General features: G+C 40.2%; 1 long non-coding RNA gene across 1 annotated transcript in view; it reads left to right on the top strand.

The window, feature by feature from the left end:
* Nucleotides 1-15,402, top strand: part of LOC118538008 (uncharacterized) — a 293,889-nt gene extending 278,487 nt beyond the window's left edge. Inside the window, exon 4 of the long non-coding RNA XR_013444228.1 lies at nt 14,808-15,402. This is a non-coding gene — a long non-coding RNA (uncharacterized LOC118538008). The remainder of the gene's footprint in view (nt 1-14,807) is intronic.
* Nucleotides 15,403-16,439: the final 1,037 nt, after the last annotated feature.

Raw genomic sequence — 16,439 nt, 5'->3', positions numbered from 1 at the left:
AGAAGCTGGCATGCTGCTAGGCATCCTACAAATCACAGGACAGGACACCCCCACAACAAAGAAATTTCCAGTTCAAAATGTCATAGTGCTGAGATTGAGATCCCTGCAGTAGGGTAATTAGCTGGCACATCCTTCTCCACTATAACATACGGTTGAGGCCGATGGCTAGAGCTTCTTTTTCCCCAGCACTTGGGGAAGAATGAATGAGACCAAGGTGCCATTCCCCTTCATTACATCCATTTAGTGCAGTAATTTGATTCCATCTGCTTTTCATCAGAAATATGGATTTTAAAGAATGATTTGTATTGCCAGAATGAAAACCTAATATCTAAGAAATTTGGGTGACAATCCCACCAGTTGAATATGCTTATTTTAATTTTTTCATGTTCTTGTCCAGTTCTTTCTTCTGTTCTCACAGAAAGGGTGATGTGGAGTATTGGTTAAGAACTCCAGAGCTAAGACTAGAATACCTCAGTCTACTTCTCCCTCTGTCACCTTAGGCAAGTAACTTAATCCCTCTAAGTCAAAGTTCCCTTGTCAGTAAATGGGATGTTGACCTCTTGGGGCTGTTATGAAGATTCAATAGGATAGTCAATGCAAAGTGCTTAATAAAGTGGCTGGCAATAAAGAATACTATATAAATGTTAGCTGTATAGTTCCTATTAAATATTCTTCTTATTTATTTTCCACCTAATTGGATATTATAAATACTTTTCATGTTGCTACAAAGTTGTCATCATTAGAATGTTCAGTAATTCATCTAGGCAATGGATATGTCACCATTTATCTAACCTGTTCTGTGTTGGATATTAAGGCTGCCTCCAGCTTTAAATACACACACACACACACACACACACACACACACAAATTAGCAATTTCCATTCATACACCTTCTCCTGCATTTTGGATTATAAAACCCAGGAAAGATCCCCGGTGTTGATTACCACATAGGAATGTATTTATAGCTCTTGACAAATTCCTTCCAAGAAAGAGATTTATAAAAATTTATTGCCATCAGCTGTATAAAAGCAGGACCATTCCAATGCACCTTTTGTGTTATCATTTTCTATCAAAATGAAGGATACAAAATGATACCTCATAGTTGTTCTACTTACCACTCTTTGTTTATTACTCAGGCTAAACCTTTTAAATGTTTATTCACTAGGTGGATTTCTTCTTGTGTAATGTTCAGTATTTCTGTCATTTCTTTATGTATCATAGGATGTTCTTTCTTAATTATTTATAAATATTCTTTATATATAAATTATATTAGTACTTTTTTATTAATTACTCAGATGTACTGTCTCCCTTTTAATAAAATCATGGGACAGAGTTATTTCTCTTCTTATGTATTAAAGACAGGTGCATATTTGTTGCATTCATGCCTGTGACCATGTGGAAAGTATCATAGTGACTTTTGTTTCTCGTTTCTAAGGAATCTGTCACATCATTTCTGATCTTCTTTCAGAGTCAAAGCCTTTTCATCTGAGTTCATTCTCTTCCACACTCCATTCCCCTGAAATTGCACCAGAAACCCATGATCACATCATACCACCACCGATAAACCCTGTGCTGAGCATTATTGTTCCTCCAGGCATCTGAAATTGTTCTAATGTTCAAGTTCCGAATGTCAACGGGGACTGTGCACCCTTCACTCTCAGTGGATGCTGCATTTTATGCCCACCCATTACTTTCTGTTCACTGCCACCAATTCATATAGTGCATCAATTTTCTTTCATTTTTGTTTCTCAACTCCTACAGCAAAGTTTAGCACCATAAAATATGTGACATGACTCGATGAAGCAGCAGCTTTCTGCTAAAACTTCAGAGCAAGAGGCACTTTTTTTTTGTTTTAAGGGAAAAAAGCCATCGAGCTACCAGCTGTTCTCCTAAAAAAAAGATGTGGCAGCATTAGCCATGCAGATATTCTGCAGTTGTTCCCTGGCCATAATGAAAAGGGTTTTTTTTTTTTTAAGGCTCAATTGCATGTGGCTTTCAGGAACTGGCCGCAGTAATGAGGCTTGTTATCTTTGTAATGGATAAACTGAGTCTAGGTGCCATACTCAACCATTGTTAAGGTCAATCTCTTCATTTCTTGATTCCTTCTACAATTACAGGAAAGACATAAAAAATATAAGCAATGGTGTTTTTTAAAAGGTTACATGACATTAAAATGTGCTTCATTCTACTGTCAAATACCAGTAAATGCCACTTAAAAGAAGTGCTGCCCAGATTAGGTGAAGCAAGAATTCACTTGATCTTTCTCTCTCCCTGTGCCCTGTTCTCCAACAATATTACCCAAGAATTATCAACAACTTGGATGGAGAATTATACTGAGGACAGGTTTGATGCTAGGGTGAGTTGTTATTCTCCAAATGACTTATATAGCAAAGACAAATGGAATCATTGCTCCAGATAGCACATAGTAGAAGTGGTTAATTTGCACAGAAAAAGCGATCACTTTGCATTTACATATTCAATAAATGAAACCCTAAGTTGCTACCACCTGGTTTAAAAGCACCTCACCCAAAATGGTAGTCTACTCTCTCCCTAGTTTCCTTAAAACTCACTCCTGCTATGGAGTTTGGAGTAGAAGAAGGTTGGTGAAATGATTGCTGAGGCAGGCTTTTTCCACTTCCTTTCCAAAGTTTTGAGCTACGAGGATTTATCATAAAAATATTGAGACAATTAAAATAATTAGGGGGAAGGAAAGAGAGAAAGGAAGAGACCATATAGAAGTCACCCAGTGCTCTGGGAATTGTCCTTGACTTATTCCTCTCTGCCCCACCCCTGCAACCAATCACTTATTAAGGCCTGTGATTTCTGTTCCCCCAAAAGTATCTCCCCAGCGCTTCCCTATCCAAAGGACCTCCTACCCAGTTTTTACAAGTTGGCTAACTGGTTTTCCTGCCTTCTGGCTCCAACTCACCTTTCAGTCTTTCACCCCAGGCATTGTTTGGTGGCTCTAAAAGGTGAATATAAAAATAAAATGTGGTTCATATATACCATGGAATATTACTCGGCCATCAGAAAGGTTGAATACCTACCATTTACATCGCCATGGATGGAACTGGGGGGTATAATGCTGAGTGAAATAAGTCAACCAGAGAAAGACAATTATCATGTAGTTTCACTCATATGTGGAATATAAGAAACAGCGCAGAGGACCATAGAGGAAGGGAGGGAAAACTGAATGGAAAGTCACCAGAGAGGGAGAAAAACCATGAGAGTCTCTTAACTATAGGAAACAAACTGAGGGTTGCTGGAAGGGAGGTGGGTGAGGGGATGGGGTAATTGGGTGATGGGCATTAAGGAGGGCACGTGATGTGATGAGCACTGGGTGTTATAGGCAACTGATGAATTATTGAACACTACATCTGAAACTAATGATGTACTATATGGTGGCTAATTGAATTTAAATAAAAAAATTTGCATTGGAAAAAAAGGCAAATATACACATTCATTTTATAAGGTTTCTTATTTTGCAAAGCAGAACCTTTGCTTTATATTCAATAGAGAATAAAACTCTAGTCTTATGCTGGTACAGAGGAGAAAAAGTTGGTCAGCAGGGTGGGGGAAGCAATCTGAAAATCCAGCTGTTTCTCAGGCACACATTTAGCAGTGGTCCTGCTCCTTAAAACTATTATCTTCACCGTCACTTTCAAACGTGCTGTCTAATCCTGATCCATATGAGGGTTCTATGGTCTAAATTGGGTTACTTCTCAAATTTCCCTATTACCAGCTTGATTCACTTTTCTCAGTACGATCAAGCCAATTACTACTTAAGCACCTGCTTTCCAGTTTACAGAATTTTGTGGATGTTGCCCCATCTTTCATTCTCTGTTTCTTATTTATGCCTTTTAAAGAAACCCTTTATTGTCATTTTAATTGGATTTTGAGGAGAGAAAATATATGTATATCCTCAATCTCCCATCTTTATTGGAATCTACCTGTAACTTTTTCTTCTTTATGTAAATACAATAAACTAGTCACAACCACACAGATTCATAACCACATACATACAGTATTTATGTGAGAAGGTGAAAGGGATATTTTTAAAATTAAAAAAAAAATGTGTTGAGTCACAATATCGTGCAGAAATGAAATTGCTAGAGATCATGTTGTATTTTAATATGGAACTTTAGAACATAGCCCTGAAAGAGATGATCAATTTTTATGCTTAAAGTGGTACAACACACTAATAAACATAAAACATATTAAAAATTCACCCATAGTGTGATATCCAAAATCAAACTGTTTCTGTCTTCTTTGCAACTCTTGTGTATTATGGAATATACAGTTTCACAAACAGTTTCATGTTAGAATAGTCTTCAAAACTATCATTAATTGTTGTGGAATGTTCTATTGGATTTATATGCCATGATTTACTAATTCATCTCCAAGTGCTTTCCTAGCATAAATAAAACTATATGCATCATCGTGCTTAAGTGCAGTGGTGATCCATCCCAGTTTCACCATGAGTTCTATAGCATCTGGCATTATCATTCTAAGACCATGTTTATTTAGTAGTGATAAGTTTGTTTTCATCATCATTTTTATTAATAACTTTAAATATTGTATTTCCAATGTTTACTGTGAAATCGTGTTATCTATTGTGGAGAGTATTGATATCTTCTCTCCTTTTACCACTTAATTATTAGTTTTCCAACCAACTGGAATGAACTCTTCCTTCATTAGACACACACCTACAGCATGTTGCAGGGACATAGAGAAAGAAGGGACCTGACCGTTGCCTGTTTTGAGTTCACAAGATAGTGCAGTACAGGCTATAAGGAGCTTGAGAAGTGTGGTGTGGTTATGGCGGGGGCACAAGCTGAGGACGCCATGTGCCTGCCTGGGAAACAGAGTGGAGAGAGCGGTCTAGGTAGATGAAACAGGAGACTCTAAGCCAAGGAGGCATATATTTAGAAAATACAAGAAATGAGGATACTGTCTAACCTCTCACATTTGCTGCAATTTTTCTCATTTTTGCCTTGTAAAAATCATTTAATATTTTTAAATGCATATATATGATCTAATTTGTTGATCGTATTTTTGGGTTATTTCTCTAAAAATGATTCCAGCAGGATCTGGGTCATCATGGTTGACTTGGACAAAGGCCTAATAAAGCTGCCACGGCTAACACCTCTCCTTAGGGGCAGTTACGCAAACATCATTTTTTTTTAAACCATAAGAAATCGATAAAGAAGTATTTGATGAAGACAACACTGCATTAAGGCAGTATTCTCAAAGTGCCTCTCGGAATGGTTTTGGCTGTCACGTGTCATACTGGCAATCAGCATTGCTATTCATTATTCCGAGTAAAGAGTGTAGTCATTTGGCTGTTAATGACAGACATGGGATGGGCCTGCAGGGACTGGGTCTGGCTCTATTCCTGATGCAGAAATACCTTAATATGCAGGACTTTATCAAATGCTATAGTCTTTGCTACATCTTGTTGCATTTAGACAGGGAGAGAGTTACATTTTCTACCACAAGCCCCTGAGGGCTTGATTATTTTTTGTACAATGCTTCTTCACTAAGATACATGTAAGTGAAGGGGATGTCAAAAATAGGAGGGAGTTATTTCTTCTAGAGTTTATAGACAATTTGGGCTGATCATAGTACTTTGAAGACTACATTCAGTTACTACTTGCTTATCTATTGCTCACTAGAGTGTAAGCTCCTTGAGGGCAGGGATTATGTTTCTCCATCCTTATATCCATAGTGCCTGCTGTATAATGGAAGCTATGGAAGCTCAGTGAACATGTATTACCTGGCTGGAAGAGATGCATGAATGGGACATGTGCATGTTACAGCTCAATCCTGCTGCCCTGTGTGAGTGGTGGAGAGAGATGTGAGCATTTACAGGCTGGAGAGAGGATGAATCACTGGGGAGGATGAAAACAGACTACTAGCAGAGCCGGTTCGGGAGCTTAGCCTATGGGTAAGCTCAGGACACGAAGAGATGGGAAGAAGGGCAACTAGGGCAGCAGAGGGAAAGGTAAGCTTGAAAGTTACAGCATCAAATCCCAGCAACAGTGACCAGATTAGATTGGCCACATTATGGATGTGTGGAGGAGAAAGGAGGGGAATCAGGTAGGAAATGCTATGAATAAAGTCTAGGGATGTTAGGATACTCTCAGTAGGTAACGGAAAACCATACTCATTGCATATATATATATATATATATATATATATGAGAGAGAGAGGGAGGGAGAGAGAGTATTAGCATCATCAGATTTGTGCATTTGAGAGCACATTCTGGTGGCCCTGTGGGGAGAGAGAGAGAGAGAAACCTGTTAAGCTTTTGCAGTAATATATACACAATAATATATGTGAAGGTGATATAGGGCAACCTTAGTTGAAACTATAGACTTCATGCATTTATTATGCAAATAATATATAATAACACATTTGAGGGCTTCTGCATGCCATGCCTGTGCTATGTGCAGAAGCTATAATCCTAAGCGGACAGATTCCCTCACCTTCATGAGAACACAATCACAAACTTCATTAAGGACAACAAAATCTTAGCAGGGTGAATTATACACGACATTCTGCATGGCTGAAAGCATCGAGTGAAGGGATGTTTGCTGAAGGTGACTCCAGGGCTTGCCCAGGTCAAGCATGACCCAGATCCTGCTGGAATTGAATTTTTTTTTGATCAGAGGAGATGACACAACCAGATGCTTATTTTGAAAAAATAATCCCGGCTGTTTTCTGGAAAATGTGTTGACAGGAGTGAGAGGTGGTATGGAGATGCCATTTAGGTGGCCACTAAAGGCAACAGATGAGGGTTGCTGCTCATACCAGGGGGGTGTTGAATAAGTGGAAGAATTCCACAACTAGTAAGGAGGCAGGTGACCTATGGGAGAGAAAGGTAACTGCCGGTGCCATTAACTGTAATAGGAGTCTCAATAGGTCCCCAAAGGTCCCCAGGCTTGGTAAGTAGTATGGGGAGAACAATGAATTTGATTTCAGACATGGCAATTTTGAGATTTTGGGTAGGCAGGCACAGAAATAAATCTAGATTTCAGTGTGCAAATTTTAGTCATTGGGCTAGGGTAATCAAAGTCCTCAGTGTCATCCCTTCTCTAAGAAATTAGGGATGGCAAAAGGGAATATGCAGAAATGTGGGAGCAGACTGGCCTACCGTCCAGGGGAATCCAAAGGAGAATGGAAGTCTCTGGGGTGAGTGGGGGACTGCATATTTTTGAGACTCTGACTACACTAGGAACCTTGCATAAGCAGCCTTATTATCCCACTCCAAGGAAGACTGGAGTGGTGTCAAGAATTCTTTGAGAGGCCAGTCATGGAGGTGGGGCCATTCTTCTGAGTCCACACAGAAAGGAGTTTCATTGTAAGCATTTAAATCAAGTCTATACGTTTTCTTCTATATCATATTTAATACTCCAGTATGTAACATCTTAGGAGATCAAAAGTCTTGCTCAGGACCACAAGTTGATGACCTTACACCAAGAATCTACCCTAAATATAGAATGCATTTTTTTCCCTTCTTAATGGAGTTTACCTCCTGTGGTAGGGCTATGGAGCAGGTGTTTGTGTCTCTCCAAAATCCATACATTGAAACCACACCCCACAACGTGATGGTATTGGGAGCTGGGGCTTTGGGGAGGTAATTACGATTGGATGAGGTCATGAGGGTAGAACCCTCATGAATGGGATTAGTGTCCTTTTAAGAACCACTTGAGAGCTTGCCGCTCCTCTTTCTGCTCTCCATCATGTGAGGGTATAAGGAGAAATCAGCAATGTGCAGCCTGAAAGAGGACCCTCAACAGAACTTGACCATCCTGGCATCCTGATCTGGGACTTTCAGCCTCTAGTACTGTGAGAAATAAATTTCCATTGTTAAAAGCCACCCAGTCTCTGGCATTTTGTTATAGCAGCCTGAACTAAGACAGGTAGGCAGAACAAAACACTCCTACCCCCCAAGATGTCCACGTCCCAATTCCAGGAAATTGTGAATATGTTACCTTACATAGCAAAAGGGACTCTGCAGATGTGGTTAAGGACTTTGAGATGGAGAGTTCATCCAGGATCATCCAGGTGGATGGCTGTGGTCAGAGGGAGGGAGATGTGACTATGGAATTGTCAGAGAAAAGTAACATTGCTGTCTTTGAAGATGCAGAAGGAGAGCCATGAGCCAAAGGATGTGAGCAACTTTGAGAAGCTGGAAAAGTTAAGGAAACAGACTTTTTACTAAAGCCTCCAGAAGAACACTGCCTTATCAATACCTTGCTTTTAGCCCAGTCAGACTTAATCACCCATAAAACACTAGAATAATAAATTTGTGTTGTTTTAAGCCATCGTGTTTGTGATAATGTGTTATAGCAGTAACAGAAAACTGTTACACCTTACAGGAAGAACAATACATTTAAGTTACATGGTGGGCTTAGTAGGAATCATAGTAACCATGGAGTTGGGACCCAAATTTAGGTGGCTCTGTTCAGTGACCCCAGCCCTGCCACACTGCAGCAGCCAATTACCCTTACAAGAGTCAGGGTTCACTCCTTGGCCTATTGCAAAAATGGCACATACTCACACTCAAAGCACATACCTTCATGAACAGATCATCAGCAAAACAGAATAACCTGTCAATAGGTGTCTGAGTCTGAAGGCCTGAGATTCTAGGAGACCTGGGATGTAAAGTATAATTCAAGGGCTGGAGAAGGCCAATGTCCCGGCTTGAAGATAGGTCGAGAGAGCGAATTCTCCCTTACTCAGACTTTTTGTTCTATTTAGGCCTTTCAAGGATTGGATGAGGCCCATCCACATCAGGAAGGTCAATCTGCTTGACTCAGTCTACTTACTCAAATGTTAATCCCATCTAGAAACCCCTCACAGACATATCCAGAATGGTGTTGAACCACATATCTGGATACTCCATGGCACAGTCAGGTTGGCACATAAAATGAACTATCACAGATAAACCAATAGATATATCAATAGGTTGACAGATAGATAGATAGGTATATAAAGGAATTCAGAGGAATCCTTACAATTGAGATCACCTATAATTTAGACTCAGCTAAGGGCAGAATTCCTGGAGACAGAAAGAAAAAAGCAATCAACAGTCACTCCTCTTTGCTTGATTATGGACAAAAAGGAGCTGCTATGGGCACAGTGGTTAGAAGGATATTCCAGCTTCACCTGTTTCTGGAAAAAAACACTAATTGCTGATAGCCAATCATTAAATGACTTAGTGTTTAAAAGTGAAAATAGCTCTTAGTTTATGCATTTTGTTGATGGTATTTGTTTATTTGCATTTGTATTGGTTTTCATTGGTTTTGGGGAGGTGCAGTTCCTAAGGCCACATTGCCCCCTTTTCTAGTTCTCTGGTTCCATGTGAGTCCTGGACTGAACCCCATCAGTGCTCTCCTGATATGGGAGGCTGGGGGAGTTCTTGGTGCCTGAGACTTCAACCACCAGCAGGTTCTTGACTTCATGCAAGAAAGAATTCAAAGACGAGTCAGAGTGAAGCATAGCAGAAGAAGTTTTATTGCCAAGCGAAAGTACACACTCCAGAAGAGGTGTGGGTGAACTCAGAGAATCTGAGTCACCCAGGGCAGATATGGGGCTCCGATTCTTATGGGTGGTTATAATTTGGGCACAAAATACTCATGCGGGGTTCTGAAAATAGGCAGGGATTTTCTAGGAACTCTACATAATATTTATTATGCATGCTCTGTTACCTCCTGTGCCTACTCTGCAGGCACAGGCTGATTTTTCTCTTGTGGATACTCCATACAGAGTCAGCATCTACTAGGAGTCCTCTAGCGCCCCCAGTGGAGGGGTCATTGTCAGTCGTTGTGCACATGCATGCCACACTTCAGCAGCAGCAGCAGGATGCTTGTGGTCATGACAAATCACAGGTATATCACAAAGTCGCTTAATCTCCACAGACTCTCAGGTGTCAAACTCAGTTCCCTGTTTTTGTTCCTCCTGCAAATATCCAGAACTTCCTTATTCTTCCTGCCTCACTCACATGATCGGTGTTGGAGAGAGTGCACTCCAAAGCTGTGGAGTGTCCTCCTGGATCTCATCCTGGGAAGGCATAGTGAATCCGTAACAATGGCAGAGCTTACTGCATGTGTTTCCCTACAGTTCCTGGTGGGATAAACTTCTGGCTTTTAGAGTTTCTTAACTAGTGGATTAATTCATTGAAGAAAAAAAAAACTATCTCGCTTACATTGATCATTTTTATAGAAATTGATGTACTGGGACATTTAAACACACTCCTCTTCACCAGGGGTGAGGCTAGGAAGGACAGAGCCAGTAAAGGAGAAGAGAACTCTGTGATGCCACATACATAAAGATTTCATGTAAATAAACAAGGAAAGAAAAACTAAAACTAAACCCTGTAATAGAGAAGTAAAGGACATAAAACAATTCACAAAAGAGGTATTAGAAATGATTAACAGGCACTTTGTGGGGTGGAGAGAGGATTTTCAACCTCTCTAATAAAAATTAAAAAAGAGGCAATTGCAAAAATGAGAGGCAGTTTTTCACCCATCTAATTAACACACATTAAAAATTTAAAAGACAGGAGAGAAGAGAAAATGATGCTTGAAAGAGTTTGGCTTAACTTCCTTTCTGCATTTCGCTAGGGAGTGTTAATTAGCACAACCCTTTTAGGAACATTTTAGCAATATGTATCATGTGCCTTTAAAACATTCCTAACTTTTGACCCATTAATTCCACTTCCAGGATACACATAAAAATGAACACAAGAAGTTCATGCATAAAGACCTTTTTGGAAATGATACTTATGGTAGTGATATGCTGAAAATAACTTTACATATCCAAAGAATTAAATTCGTATCTATGAAAAATACCTTAAAAACAAATTTTGTTATTGTTAAATTCAAAAGTAAGTTTTTTAGAATCAAAACGTCCTTGAAATATGCATATAAAGAAGCCATCAGAATTATAAAACTACTTTACAAAACCTTGAATGGAATCATAAGTGATTATACTTCTATTTCCTTTTTTATTTTCCAGATTTTATATAGGCAGCCCATATCATTGAAATAATTAGAAAGAAACTATTTAAAACAAAAATGTAGAATCCATTGTGAAGTCCTTCTATGATAGATCGTCAAGGCCCCAAATGAAGAGTCTTATATGTGGCTTCAGCAGCTTGGGCTGGAAGTGACAGAAGGCTATTTGATGGAGCCACCCCAGTCACACTTACAGAGGTGACCCTAGACCTAGTCATCATTTGTAATATGACAGTGCCAAAGAGGTCTCTGAAATCCTTCACATACCAGCAGGAGAGAAGCAAAGTCATTTTGGAGAAAACTAAATTTGTATTGGAAGAGAGCAAGTCACAATCATTGCCAAAGCAAATTGTGTCAGAATTGTAGCTGATAAAAGTCCTATATTCCTAAAACCAGATTTTGAATGATTGGAAAGAGAAGGAATTCTTTGCAATAGCCTATCAACTCTCCTCTCAAGGGATGTTAACTTCACAAGAGCATGACATCTTTGCTGTCAGGTCCACCTTCCTAACATCCAAAATCGGGCACATACTAAGTGCCCAAGGAATACATGTTAAGTGAGCAAATAAACTCAGTTGCTCAAGCCAGATCCTAGGAGACTTCTTGAGTTTTTCTCTAGCCTTGGTCCCTTATCCAGCCCATCCTTTTGGTTCTTTCTTATTATCCCCCTCTCCCCACTCCCACCGTCCATACCTCACTCCAGGCCACCATCTCTCCTGGAGAACTTCAACAGCTTCCTGTCAGCTTTCCCATCTCTGGCCTTCCTCCTGTGCATTCTCCACCGATCAGCATGATAGCATGATTGAAGATTGCAAAGCCCAAGCAGATTGGGTCATTCCATGGCTTAACTTCAAATTCTCCGGCTGCTCCTTTCATGTTCCTGAGTCACCTTTGTTGTCTGCCCCTTCCTCTCCGCTTCCTCTCCCCTTCCAATTCTCAACTCGTGCCACCACCCCCCTTGTTCACCATGCCACAGTCACGTTGTTCTTCAGGTTCACTTAAGTTTCTTCAATAACCACCTCAAGGCCCGTTTGAATCTTGTCCCTCCTGCCCGTAGCACACTTTCTTCCACACAGCTTTCAACTTAAATCACCAGTTTTCAAACACGCCTTTCTTATCCACCTAATTAAAGATTTCCTTGTTATTTTCCATATAGCTCTCACTTCTTCTTGCCTTGTAGAGCACTTATGGTAATTTATAATTATACATATTTATCCCTTCAGTCTGTTTCTCCCACTCAGACAGCACCCCATGAGAATAGGGATGGTGATCAACCTGTCTACTTCTGTGTATGCCCATGTCTAAGTGCACAGCTGGGCAAAGCGGGCAGTTTATGTCTGTTTGCTAAATGAATGAATGAGCTCCAAAAGGGAGAACTGATTGAAAACACAGATCCATTTAATGAGTGAGGGATGGGGTGGATCAACATACCATTGGGAAGCAGCTAAGAGAAAGGGACTAGCAATAAAAACAGCACTGAACTGTAATAGCCCATCCTGCCCAGTTTCACCAGTGTCCCTGGAAGAAGTGAATAACAGAGTGTCATGATGAGGCCATGAGTACAAATGAAACATGATGTACTCCTCACTACCTCTTTATAAACTTTATGTAACTCAGTAGTGTGAATTCTCTTTCTTTTTTTTAAATATGTATGTAAGTGTGTGTGTGTGTATTATATAAGGAGCTTATCCATTTGTTTTCAGTAATTCTCACCAATTTTTGTTTGCTTATTAATTTTTGTGTGTTGTTGTTACTAACAGTATCCTGAGTTTTAAGAAAACTATTAGACAAACAAAATCAAAGTGAAGCCTGGGTACCCAGAGTGAACAAAGCAGCCGATGCTCCTTTTTACAGCTTGGATGTGAACGAAGCCTACTTACATGTATGGGGCAGGACCGTCTCTTAAAAGAATACAGATGGCAGAGGACACACTTTCAGACTATGCACTGAACATGTTGAGAAAGCAGTTATGAAGGGATTTAAGTAGATAGTAGAAATGGAGAGGTGAAGTCTTGATCCCTTCTGTGGTATATTAAATGGTAAAATGAAAAAGCTTTGGAACATCAAACTAAACTCATCTGGCAAATTGTTTTTGGAAAGAGATGAGCTTGTGCATTTGGACTCCTGTCAGCTGTGTAAACACCCCATTATCTAGCTGGTTATCTTCGTGGTTCTGTAAGCCCCATGCAGGCTCACTGTACCTGCCCATGGGTGCAGCACACACTGGAAAAAAAAAAAAAAAAAACGCCTGTTAAAGGTGCCTGTCTGGGTGGCCTTGGCAGTTGCTGTCTCCACATCGGAGCACTTTGAAGCTGTTCACTTTAGGGTCATAACGACCCTTTTTGGTGGGAAGCCAGCCCCGGGAAGCACAATTTTCTGAAAGAATAAGGGGTTGGTTGACATCCCTGACTGAGTGGCAGGATGCAAAAAAGATGGTCGGCTGGCTGAATAGTCATTTTGTTTTCTTTTTAGGTCCCCCAATTATGTTAATTTGGAAACTGTATCTATTAATTGCCCAATTAGACATCTGGTAATCACTCTCTACAGAAATATCCCAATCACAGTGGCAAGGGCTGGGTGCACTATTTTATTGTATCGCAAATAAAAATCTAATTTAGATTTAATAAAACTAATTCCAGCTAATTTAATACCAATTGATCATTAACAGGGTGCATTTTGTGGTTTATCAAGAGTATAAGAAGGGTATATAATTAACTGGAAATGGTGTCCGCAAAGTTATAATTAAATCCTTGGTAACTTTTAACTTTCAGCAAATGTTTTACCACTTAATTAACATTTCAGAAGATGATTTATAATATGACTTGTTAAACACCCATTGCACAGAGTGCTGGACCAACTAATCAGTGTAGTCATGGAGCTTCTTATTTACAAAGTGTTTCTCCTTTCAAACTATGTAAATACCTTGTTGCAGAATAAATAAGATATCTACATACCCTTTTAATAAAAATTAATAACCGATTATGGGCTTAAGTGATTGGGTTTTTTAAACATGATGGTTGTAGGATTTTATTCACACTTATCTAATTTCTATTCAGTAGAGACCCAGAGACTCAGGTGGAATAACAGAGTAATGTTTTCTTTGCTTGATTTTTGTTCACTTCCTTCACTGGACTCTAGGTACCCTCTCCATTAGACTGTGGGGGGCAAGGGGGCAGGGACCAGTCAAGAAGTGGGAGGTGGCATCCCCAGGTGTTTGCACATAGTCCACAACTACCGAATCATGCCTTGCTGCTGAGATACGGAGCTACTGTGAGGAGCACAGGGATGAGGAGGCAACAGGGTCCATGATGTCTGCAATATCTACACCTTTTTCTATGTTCAAAATTCCTTTCTTCTAAAGTTGGCTGGGATGAATGCTACATTTCATATTGACTTACAGTTTGGATGAACACATCAAATGGAAGTGCTGTTGTGAGATTTAAATAAGATAATGCCTACTGGGCGCCTGGGTGGCTCAGTTGGTTAAGCGACTGCCTTCGGCTCAGGTCATGATCCTGGAGTCCCGGGATCGAGTCCCGCATCGGGCTCCCTGCTCAGCAGGGAGTCTGCTTCTCCCTCTCCTGCTCCCCCCTCTTGTGCTCTCTCTCTCAAATAAATAAATAAAATCTTTAAAAAAAAAAAATAATAATGCCTACTAAGAGCCTGATGGAGTAAATACTGAACACGTGTTGGCCATAACCCTTCTTCTTTGTTGCATATATCACAGTTGTAATTTCACAGTGATTTGGATTATCACCCGATTTTTGTGTCTTCCCCCACCAGGTCAGGAGCCTGTGAAGACAGCACGGGAGCTGTGTTTGCTCACCATTATGTCTCCAGCATGTAGTGGTAAAAGTGATCACAATACTGACCTTCAATGAACATTTGTTGAAGCAAGGAATGGATGAATGGAGTCATTATTGTTCTTAGTTATTCAAAATGATTGACATATTTGGCCCTTTCTTCAAAAGAAGAAAAGAAAAGCAGAAACTCAGTGTGTTGCTCGTGAAGTGAAGAATGGCATGGTAAAAATTGTGGCAGTTTGTTCTCTGTAGCAAGACAGGTCTCCACAGGACTCAAGCCATGGGTTCTGCCTTTAACCTTCCAGCAGACCTCCAGTGACTATGAAGTTGTGATCTTCTTGCATTCTGTGCCATCTTTGTACTCCCAGGATGGCCATCGGACCTTATTGGAGAATCATTTCACCACAGTATCTCAATATGCTCTTACACCAAGCCTGGTCCTGCAGGGGCTGTCTCATTTGCATCTGGAGGTATCAAAATCTTGCTGAGCAAGTCTCTTCCATCCCAGGCATCTTTCGAGATGTGAGCTCAGCACCGTTTTAACGTGATGCTTCTCGCTTTCCCTGAGGCCTGTTCCAGGAAGGTAAGCTATATTAAACTTGCTGCTGTAATGTTTTGGCTTATTGATTTTTTTTTTTAACTTGGCACCAAACATCCAACAGGCAGTTTAAAAAAGATCAAAAGGGGAAAGAAACAAGAAGGGGAAAAAATGCACCCAACTGCAGCATTTAGCACTGTCCACCGTGCAAGGCAATTAAGGGCTTATGCTCCAAAATGTATCAAAGTGAGGGCTCTTTCCTTGACGGCCTTCGTAAATGGAGGTGGCAGTTTAAGGCTAAAAGCAACACCGAAGGACAGGGATGTGAGTCCATTGTTTTATATTGTCAGTGTTTGGCTGACTACCAGAAGGTAGAAAACACACTTAGGTGAGGCTCTTTGCAAGTAGGGTTCTCTTCTCCCATTAGTTCTGGCAACCTCTAAAATTTGACAGCCAGATTCATTATGGGATTCTTGAGGTCTGTAGTATTACCACAAATTCAAAGACACTCTTCACACAGTTGCCTCTTGTGGGTTGTAGGATCAAGTTTGCTTATCGATTATATTTGGTCTTTTTGAGCAAAAGTGCAGGAAGCCTTAGGAAGGGATGTTTAACCCAGTCTGAGGTATGAAAAAGTCATCTCAGACTTGCCCCCCAAAACCATCAAGGAGGCTGAGGCCAGAGTAAAATTCATCCATCCATCCATCCACCCATCCATCCGTTCATCCACCCATTTATCTCTGCCTCCATCCCTCCATCTGTCCTTCCTTCCCTCCATCTGCCCCTGCATCCGTTCATCCATGCATCCATCCAACAGCTCTATGTCAAACAGTCTGCTAGGTATCATGGATTAATAAGATGATAGAATTATTTCATATCATCAAGTGTGTCTCCATCTTCCAAATCTTTCATGCTCTTCTATCCTTCATACTTTTGCTCTTGCTATTACTAATCCCAAAATACCTCTTTGTACCAGGAAAATTGCTTCTCATTATTAAAATCCCGGTCCAAAGATACCATTTCCTGAGAAATGTCTCTCAAATGTTTGAGCCTGAATTGTTTATGCCTATTTAT

Source organism: Halichoerus grypus, chromosome 15 (genome assembly GCF_964656455.1).
Source record: "Halichoerus grypus chromosome 15, mHalGry1.hap1.1, whole genome shotgun sequence".
Classification (NCBI taxonomy): domain Eukaryota; kingdom Metazoa; phylum Chordata; class Mammalia; order Carnivora; family Phocidae; genus Halichoerus; species Halichoerus grypus.
Note: the sequence above shows the minus strand (reverse complement) of the source record. Positions and strands in the feature narration are given on the sequence as shown.